The following is a 10,449-nucleotide window of genomic DNA, read 5'->3' as shown; positions in this document are numbered from 1 at the left end:
AATATATAGCCGTTCCTTCACTGTCACTGGGTCAAAATCCTGGAACTTCCTTCCTAACAGCACTATGTACTACACCACATAGACTGCAGCGCTTCAGAAGGCATCTCACTACCACCTTCTCAAGGGCGACTAGGAATGGGCAATAAATGTTGGCCCAGCCAGTAACACCCATGAATTAAAATTAATTAAAAAAAAGAGTTCTGGGTTTAGCAGTTGCAGTACCTCAATCGGGACCTGTAGAGCACAGGGAAGTGAAGCAGAGGTTATGGAGGGGGCAAGCTCTGCACTATTCCCTCTCTCAGCTTGGAGCTGGACCCCTCCTAGATAGTAACAGGAGCAGCCTGATACCCAGTGCACCCAGCATCTCGATGTGCACGTCCGTCATTATTGTCCTGTAAACCGCTTCATCAAGGCCCTTATCTCATTCTGCTGCAGCACAACTCATCTGTGACAATGCCCTCCAGTGAGCTGGCAAGTGAACCTTCCCTTAGCCCTGGCCTGGCTGCTCCCCCTCATGCCTCACCAATTGTGATCCCAAACTCTGTACTAGACTCCAAGGTAACGCAAGGTCCCAGTGTCTGAGCTGGGGGCTTCGAGTGTCAGGTCAAGTGATAGGGCCTCTTCTTCAGTGCTGTGCTGCTGCCCTCTCTCCTCCTGGTGCTCACCCAACGTCATCACCCTCCGGCAGTGCAATGCTCCCTCTGTACTCCCTTCTCAGGGTGATCCTTGAGGGTCTCCCATTTCCACCGGACCTACCCACCATACCCTGCCCCGAAACCATGGCATCTCTCCTCCGGCCCACCTGGACCACTAATGCCTCCAGTGCCGCTTCTGTTGGTTAGTCAGCTGTAGTTCATGGCACTCTTTCCTCTGTGTCATAGGTTCAAGTCCCACTCCAGAGCTTGAGCATTAAAATCAAGGCTGACACTCCAGTGCAGTACAGAGGGAGTGCTGCACTGCCGGAGGTTAAGCTGAGGCCCTGTTCCCTTGCTTGGGCAGATATAACAGATCCCATGGTGTTATTTTGATAAAAGGGTGATGGAGTTAACTCCGGTGTACTGGCCAGTGTTTATCAGTCAATGAGGAGCATAAAAAAAAGATTGTCTTCTCATTATTGCATCGCTGTTTGTGGGAGCTTCCTGTGCTCAAATTGGCTGTTGCGTTTCCTATATTACAACAGTGAAGACACTTCAAAAGTATTTCATTGGCTGTGAAACACTTGATCTGTCCGCAGGTCATGAAAACACTATAGGCAGAATTTTCCACTCATCGGGCGGGTGCGTGCCCCACCAGAACAAAAGTGAAATGACGTCGGGCGAGCGTCCTGATGTCATCGCGCACTCCTGCGATATTTCAGTCGATGGCCAGAGCCACGCCCACCATTAATTAACAAGGCGAGTTAAGGCCCTTGACAACCCAACTGATGGTGATTTAATGTTACACGTGTTATTTTTCACTCATCACACAGGCAAAACGGGCAGGTGGGCAGCCCACAATTTGCAAAACCTCATCCATGGGCAGGATAAAAAGGGTCAACAGCATTGTCAATGTGAGTGATGAGGAGTTTTGGAGAAAGTTTGCAGCTGGTTGCTTATTGGTGCTTGTCAGCTTTATCTCTGATTGGGGCTTCTTTCTTAGCACTTCCAGGCTTCATTTCCAGACTCATTGGTGTCTTCCAGGCCCCATGAGGATTCGGACCGTGTGGACCCTTCCTGGTATCAGACAGCCTCCCTTTACCCTGGTAATGGGGATTGTGGTCTCTGCTGGAGGCACCTCCTCTGAGGAAGAGAGGGGCAGGAGGGAGAGGAGGCCAGGTGTCCCAATGCAGCTTCCAGGGGAGGGACCTGTGGGAGGAGAGGTACAGGCACTAGGGCCGTAGAGCCAGCAGGTAGTCCAATGTGGAAGGGGCCGCAGAAGACGTCATTACCCTGCTACCAGGGTTTACAGGCAGCTATGCAGCTACCTCAATATGTCCGAGGTGCAATGTTGAAGGAGGCTCCATCTCTCCAGGGAGACCTTGACCTCCATTTGGACCATAAGACCATAAGACATAGGACCAGAAGTAGGCCATTCTGCCCATCGAGTCTGCTCTGTCATTCAATGAGATCATGGCTGATCTGATCCAACTCTACTTTCCTGCCTTTAGTTCCTTGATTCCCTTACTGATTAAAAATCTGTCCATCTTAGCCTTGAACATACTTAATGACCCAGCCTCTAGAGCCCTCTGTGGTAAAGAATTCCACAGATTGACTACCCTCTGAAAGAAGAAATTCCTCCTCATCTCTGTTTTAAATGGGCGTCCCTTATGATTATGCCCTCTGGTCTTAGACTCTCCCACAATGGGAAACAACTTCTCAGCATGTACCCTGTCAAGCCCCCTGAGAAGCTTATATATTTCAAAACGTTGCCTCTCATTCTTCTATACCGCACTGAGTACAGGCCCAACCTACTCAACCTCTCCTCATAAGAAAATCCCTCCATACTCGGGATCAACCTAGTGAACCTTCTCTGAATTGCCTCTAATGCCAGTATATCTTTCCTTAGATAAGGGGACCAAAATTGTACATAGTATTCTAGGTGTGGTCTAACCAGTGCCTTGTATAGTTTTAACAAGACTTCCCTATTTTTATACTCCATTCCCTTTGAAATAAAGGCAACATTCCATTTGCCTTCCCTATTATATGTTGAACTTGTATGTTAGCTTTTTGGGATTCATGCACAAGACTTCCAAATCCCTCTGTGCTACAGTCTTCTGCAGTCTTTCTCCATTTAAATAATATTCAGTTCCTCTATTCTTCTTGCCAAAGTGCAGGAAGCCTCACATTTTCCCACATTATATTCCATCTGCCAAATTTTTGCCCACTCACTTAACCTGTCTATATCCCTCTGTAAGCACCTTGTGTCATCCTCACCACTTGCCTTCCCACATATTTTTGTGTCATCCACAAACTTGGCGATAGTACATTCGCTTCCCTCAATTAAGTCATTAATATATTGTAAATAATTGAGGGCCCAGCACCGATCCCTATAGCACTCCACTAGTTACAGGTTTCCATCCTGAAAATGTCCCCCTTATCCCAACTCTCTGTCTTCTATTAGTTAGCCAATTCTCTATCCATGCTAATATACTACCCCCAACACCATGGGCTCTTATCTTATTAAGTAGCCTTTTGTGCAGTACCTTATCGAATGCCTTTTGGAAATCCAAATATATTACATCTACTGGTTCCCCTTCATCTATCCTGCTTGTTACTTCCTCAAAGAATTCTAATAAACTTGTTAGGCATGATTTCCCCTTCATGAAGCCATGTTGACTCTGCTTGATTATATTACATATTTCTAAATTCTCTTTTATAATAGACTCCAACATTTTCCCAATGACAGATGTTAAGCTATAGTTACCTGTTTTTTTGTCTCCCTCCCTTTTTGAACACCTGCCCCAGCCTGGGAGGATCCTGACCGGAGGAAGCTCCTGAGCACGGTCACCTTCACAGCCACTGGCGGCTGAGAGAAGAAAATATTTGTCAACTCCCTAGTCATAGAAACCCCATTCCAGGATTTAGAATACCCTTCCTATGACTGGAGAGTTGACTCAGTTATTTGTAGCACAGAGGTTGTCCGCCACTCTGATTTATCAGCCACTCTTTAACTTGTGTCAGATGATCAGGCCTGAGATCACCTCTGACTGTGTGGGTGGACACCCCATGCCAACAGTGCTGAAGGTCACAGTGGCCCTCAACTTCTATGTCTCTGGCTCTTTCCAGGGCTCAGTGGGGGATCTGTGTGGAGTCTCCCAATCGGCTGGTCACAGTTGTGTGAAGCTGGTGACAGAAGGTCTGTTCAGGTGGGTATTGACTTTCCTTCATTTCCATATGGATGAGGCTAGCCAGGCGCTTTGCAGTGATTGCTGGGTTCCCCTGCACCCAGGGTGCCATCGACTGCACACATGTGGCCATCAAGGTGCCAGCGGGTCAGCCGGGAGCTTCGTCAACAGGAAGGGATTCCACTCCTTGTGGAGACATGGTGCGCAGATGGTTTGTGTCCACAGGATGCAGATTCTGCAAATCTGTGCAAGGTACCCTGGCAGCTCCTATGATGCTTACATCCTCAGACACTCTCAGGTGCCGAGGCTCTTCAGTGCTCCAGCCCGACTGGATGGATGGCTGCTGGGTGACAAGGGCTATCCGTTGAAAAGGTGGCTCATGACACCTCTCCACCACCCAAGAACAGAGGCTGAGCAGCAGTACAATTTCCGCCATGTCTCCACAAGGGCGGTGATAGAGAGGGCCATAGGCCTTCTGAAGATTCGCTTCCGATGCCTGGACCGTTCAGGGGGTGCACTGCAATATGCCCCCAGAGTGGGTGTCACTGATAGTGGTTGCATGCTGTGTTCTCCACAATCTGGCACTGGCAAGGGGGGACCCACTGGAGGAAGAAGATCTTGAGGCAGCTGCACAGAGCACAGATGATGGGTCCAGTAGTGAGTCAGAAGAGGAGCATGGTGAGGAGAATGCTGTGGGCATGGATCCAGACCTCAGTAACCTCCAGGGAGGCAGGGAGACCAGAAACTCCTTGATCCAATGCTCCTTCAGCTAGGCCGGCAAATAAGAACTACCACCTCATGCCAGGGCTGCTGTCTCTATCCTGGGTCGTAGAAATGACACTTTCCTTGGCCCCCAAGATCCACTCAGTGCCTGTGCAATAAAGTTTTGAGCCACCTACGTCCAGCATTACATACTGGTCTACCCTGCACCTACAAACCAAATGAAGCATACTCAGGCCAATAACACAAAAGCAAATGTAATTTAATGTTGGAACTCATAGTATTGAAGAGAACAATATCTGGTGTTGATGGTCACACCATTAAAAAAAAGAAAAACAAAATGGGAGAACAAAAGATCACCTGGGACCAGTCCCTCTTGTGCTTAAGGTGCTTTAAACTTACATTTATGGGTGCTACGTCTTGGTGCTCCCCTATCACTGGGACCGGCATTGGAGACAGCCTGCTCACTCCGCTGTCCTGTTTGTCCTGATAACCTTGGCGGTTGGTCTCTGGCCAATGGAGCCTGTGCTGGCCCTGGCTGGGAGGGAGTGCCAAGGCTGGCATCTCCCCAGTTGCCGTAGCCTCATCAGAGGCCACGTTCACTGGCAGAGGAGCTGCTGCCGTAATCCAGAGTGCCCTGAGAGGAGCCCACAGAGACGACAGGCAACTCGTGCCCCAATATGAGGTCATTGAACTAATGCCCACTGAGGCGCTGGTATCTGCCCTGGTGCCTGGTTCAGAGACCGGGTGTGACACAGGTGCTTGGGGAGCATGGTGGTCCTCTGGTGCCAAGGGTAGCTCCTGGAGGTCCTGGGTTTCGCTGCTTGGTGGCAGATCTAAGGGAGAAGAAAGACCTGTCATTAGTTTTAGCCATGACACTGTCACTGTGAATGCCAGGAATACTGGCGAGACCATGGAGATCTGCATTATGGTGCCCTCGTCTTCCAATGATCAATGAGGACTTCAGTCTGGAGGCTCCAATCAATGATGAGACTAGACAAGATTGTTTGCAGTATCTAAAACTCTCACCTCAGTGCACTGCGCTCTTATCTTTGCCTGACACCCCAGCATCTCTGTGGCCGGTTGACCGAGGTGCATGGCACCTCTCGAGCTCCAAGGCCTCCTGCTTCTACCAGGAGAGGATGTGTGGGTTTCCTCCACCAATCCGCGACCTCTCAGTATTTTTATGGGATGTCTTCTCCTCAAAGGACAGAGGAGCATTGATTAGTCCACTGTCTACCTGCCAGTGCCATTGTAGCCTGGCCAACCCCACCTGAGGAACACCTTGCAGGGCACATCCAAGCTGTGACCCTCGAGGCGCAAGACGCTCAATCAAAGCAGCCAGGATTCACCCGCTTGGCCAGCTCTGGCATCAATGCCAATTAGCACTCAGACTCTAACACCCCTGAGTTCCATGGGGAGATGGCTAGCCCAAAACACTGTAACACACTGACCCATGCCAACCTGGTACTCACCCTTCTTGTATGCAGCACGTCATTGAAGTGCTTCCGGCACTGCACCCAGGAGTGGCGCACCATATTGTGCTGCTCACCCGGGCTGCCACCTCTTCCCATGCCCTCACTGTGAGGGACAGTGGCCTCCTCCTCCCATCTCTGGGATCATGGGTGTCCCTCCTGGCAGCCACCTCCTCCAGGAGGACGGCCAGGCACTCATTGGAAAAATGAATGCCCAGCCAACCTCACCTCCTGCCTGGTCTCTACATCTTCATTTTCTGCCATGTTGCTGCTGCAATGGCGCCGCGGGCAGCCTCCTTGGAGCTGCCTGCGCCATTTCTGAACCTGCTGCTGGGTTGCCATTGGACCCGGCAGCTGACAGGCCCCCGCCCACGCCCGCCCCTTCTCGGATGTTCGGCAGTCGCATTCACGCTGGGTGGGCCTTAATTGGCCTGCTGGCATGAAATCTCACTTAGGCCTCGATCGTGAGTGGCGGTCAGCTTCCCGACTGCTCCCACCTGCCCATCGCCCAGCCTACCTGACCTGTGCAAAATTCTGACCTATATAAATGCACATCTTTCATTAGCTGCTTCTGCATGCCCGTCTGTTCATTTCTCAGTGTTTTGCATTTTGGTAAACTTTTTCCCAGCTTCCCTTTAAGAGGCTTGTTACCTTTAAGAAATAGCAGGCTGCCCGCACCATGTTATTGGGAAACAGTGTTGCTGGCCTGAACTACTGTGTACAGGCAGACTGGCAGCTTAGACAGAAGGAGGCCTGTGCTCGAGGCCCAGGTCCCTATGCTAAAATCATTCCAATGTCATGCCTCGGCCAATTTTCTGTTTTACCCACTGCGACCGGAACAAGCACACTGTGAACTAGCCTCCCCTCCTCGTGCCCAGAAATTGGGGTAGATAAACTTTTAACCCTGGAATTTTTAGTACAAACAAAATAGAGCAGACTATCCTGGTAAGTGTTCAGTGTAAGTTGTTGAGGGAAACTATTGGGATATGTGATGTTTTATCCAATGAATTAATCATACCAGTAGTCTAGGCCACAAAATCCAGCTCTGTGGCACTAGTAGTTTTGGCAGTATGAGTGCTGGTTTAGATGAGAAATGGTGACCCCGCTCTTGAACACATCCAGTGCAGTTTGTGCTGATCAGCATGTTGTTCAGTGCATTACCACAGGCTTTGCATGTGTGCATTGCGAGTATACAGAGTGAGCAGATTCATAAAATCATAAGAAATAGGAGCCGGTGTAGGCCATTCAGCCACTCCGCCTTTCAATAAGATCATGGTCGATCTGATTGTGGCCTGAACTCCACTTTCCTGTCTGCTCCCCATGCCTTTAGACTCCCTTGTCTATCAAAAATCTGTTTAACCTCACCTTGGATAAATACAGTGACCCAGCTTCCACTCCTCCCTGGGGAAGAGAATTCTGAAGAATAATGGCCCTCTGAGGGAGGAAATTCCTCCTCACCACCATCTACTATGGGAGACCCCTTATTTTTAAACTGTGCCCCCTATTTCTAGATTCCCTTATGAGAGGATATTGTGATGTTCGTCAGCATCTAATGCTGAATTGGCACATGACCATTGCCATAATTGAGCTTGCTGCTCTAGTTTACGGCCTTTCTTAAACACACACAGTTGAACACATCTTCACCTGTACGAGGAAACACACCTCCCCCCAATTGATCTGTCTAACTTGCAGTTTAGTTATATTTTATTTTCTACTGGCTCTTGCAGAGTTTGTAGGAGGCCTGGGTTATTGGAGAAGTTGTAAAATGTTGATAAAGCTTGGCAGAAATGACACTGGATGTTGAGAAGGTATTGTTTGTTACTGAACAGCCTCTGAGTGCACTCAGTCATGGGGATTATAGTTGGAGTTCCACCTTGGGCTGCAGCATTAGAAGGAGATGGAGCAGAGGCAGCAGAAAGGACAAGCCGCTCGCAGAGGGAGGAGGAGACAGAGGAGGAGGACTTTCAGCAACAGGCCTTGCCAACATAGACTCTTCAGAGAACATTTCTCCTACCTGCACCTAGGATGGTTGCAGCACACGAGGAGACCATTCAGCCTGGTATGTCTGTGCTGGCTTTATGTAAGAGCAAATCAGCACATCCTACACCCCCACCTTTTCTCGTTCGCCCTGCAATTTATTTCTCCAGACAACTATCCAATCCTCTTTTAAAAGCCAAGATTGAATCTGCCTTACCCACACTCTCAGGCAGTGCATTCCAGATCCTAGCCACTCGCTGCATAAAAATATTTCCCCTCATGTCGTCGTTCCGTTTTTTTATTCATTCATGGGATGTGGGGCTTGCTGGCTGGGCCAGTGTTTATTGCCCATCCCTAGTTGCCCTTGAGAAGGTGGTGGTGAGCTGCCTTCTTGAACCACTGCAGCCCATGTGGTGTAGGTACACCCACAGTGCTGTTAGGAAGGGAGTTCCAGGATTTTGACCCAGCGACAGTGAAGGAACGGCTATATATTTCCAAGCCAGGTTGGTGAGTAACTTGGAGGGGGACCTCCAGGTGGTGGTGTTCCCATGCATCTGCTGCACTTGTCCTTCTAGATGGTCGTGGTCGTGAGTTTGAAAGGTACTGCCTAAGGAGCCTTGGTTCCTGCAGTGCATCTTGTAGATGGTACACACTGCTCCTACTGTGCGTGGGTGGTGGAGGGAGTGAATGTTTGTGGATGTGGTGCAAATCAAGCAGTCAGCTTTGTCCTGGATAGTATCCAGCTTCTTGAGTGTTGTGGGAGCTGCATTCATCCAGGCAAGTGGAGAGTATTCCATCACACTCCTGACTTGTGCCTGTTAAATAGTGGACAGGCCTTGGGGAGTCAGGAGGTGAGTTACTCGTTGCAGGATTCCTAGCCTCTGACCCGCTTTTGTAGCCACAGTATTTATATGGCTAGTCCGGTTCAGTTTCTGGTCAATGGCAGCCACCAGGATGTTGATAGTAGGGGATTCAATGATGGTAATGCCATTGAACATCAAGGGGCAGTGGTTGGATTCTCTCTTGTTGGAGATATCATGTTATACCAATTAATACAGATCAACAATATGAACAGTTTCTCCCCATTTACTCTGTCCAGATCCCTTGTGATTTTGTACACCACTATTAAATTTCCTCTCAACTTTCTCTCCTCTAAAGAGAGCAGCCTCAGCTTCTGCAATCTATCCACGTAACTGAACTATTCTCACGAATCTTTTCTGTATCCTCTCTAATGCTTTCACATCCATCCCTAAGAGTGGTGTCCAGAACTGGACGTACTGCTCCTGTTGAGGCCAAACCGGTGTTTTGTAAAAGTTTGCCATAACTTCCTTGCTTTTGTACTCTATGCTTCTAATTATAAAGCCCGGGATCTCGTATCCCTTATTAACTGCTTTCTCAACCTGCCCTGCCATCTTCAATGATTTTTGCACATATGACCCCAGGTCCTTCTGCTCTTTAGAATTGTACCCTTTATTTTATATTGCCTTTCCTCATTCTTCCTATGAAAGTGTATCACTTCATGCTTCTCCGCATTAAATTTCATCTGCCATTGTGGATTGGCTGCCAATCAAGCGGGCTGCTTTGTCCTGGATGGTGTCCAGCTTCTTCAGTGTTGTGGGAGTTGCACTCACCCAGGCAAGTGGGAGGTATTGCATCACACTCCTGACTTGTGCCTTGTAGATGGTGGACAGGCTTTGGGAAGTCAGTTCCACCAAACTGTCTGTGCCTGTTCGAAGTCTATCACTAACCTCTTCGCAGCTCATTATACTTCCAAGTTTCGTGTCAGCTGCAAATGCTGAAATTGTACCCTGTAACCCAAATCTAAGTCATTAGCATATATCAGGAAAAGCAGAAGTCCTGATACCGATCCCTACGGAGTCCTGCTATAAAGCTTCCTCCAGTCCGAGAAACGAGCATTCACTGCTACTCGCCATTTCCTGTCACTCAGCTAATTTCATATCCATGCTGCCACTGTCCCTTTTATTCCATAGGTTTCAACCTTGCTGACAAGCCCGTTATGTGACATTTTATCAAACATCTTTTGGAAGTCCATGTGCACCACATAAACCATATTACCATCATCAACCCTCTCTGTCACCAAGAAATTTCATCAAATTAATTAAACATGATTTTCCCTTAACAAATCCATGCTGGTTTTCCATAATTAATCCACATTTATTCAAATGACTGCTAATTTATTCATTCTGTCCCGCATTATCGTTTCTAAAAGTTTCCCCACCACCGAGGTTAAACTGATTGGTCTGTGGTTGCTGGATTTATCCTTGCATCCTTTTTTTGAACAAGGGCGTAACATTTGCAATTCTCTGCCAGAGTACACCGAGGGACTGGGAACTGTTTAGCGCCCCTCGGGCTGTACAGGTCAAAATGAATGTCTGCAAATAATCGTAATATTCATTTATTGTATTGATCCACCTCATGATACATGTTGTAAAA

The sequence above is a fragment of the Carcharodon carcharias genome, chromosome 7, assembly GCF_017639515.1.
Source record: "Carcharodon carcharias isolate sCarCar2 chromosome 7, sCarCar2.pri, whole genome shotgun sequence".
Lineage (NCBI taxonomy): Eukaryota > Metazoa > Chordata > Chondrichthyes > Lamniformes > Lamnidae > Carcharodon > Carcharodon carcharias.
This window is presented reverse-complemented; position numbering follows the sequence as displayed.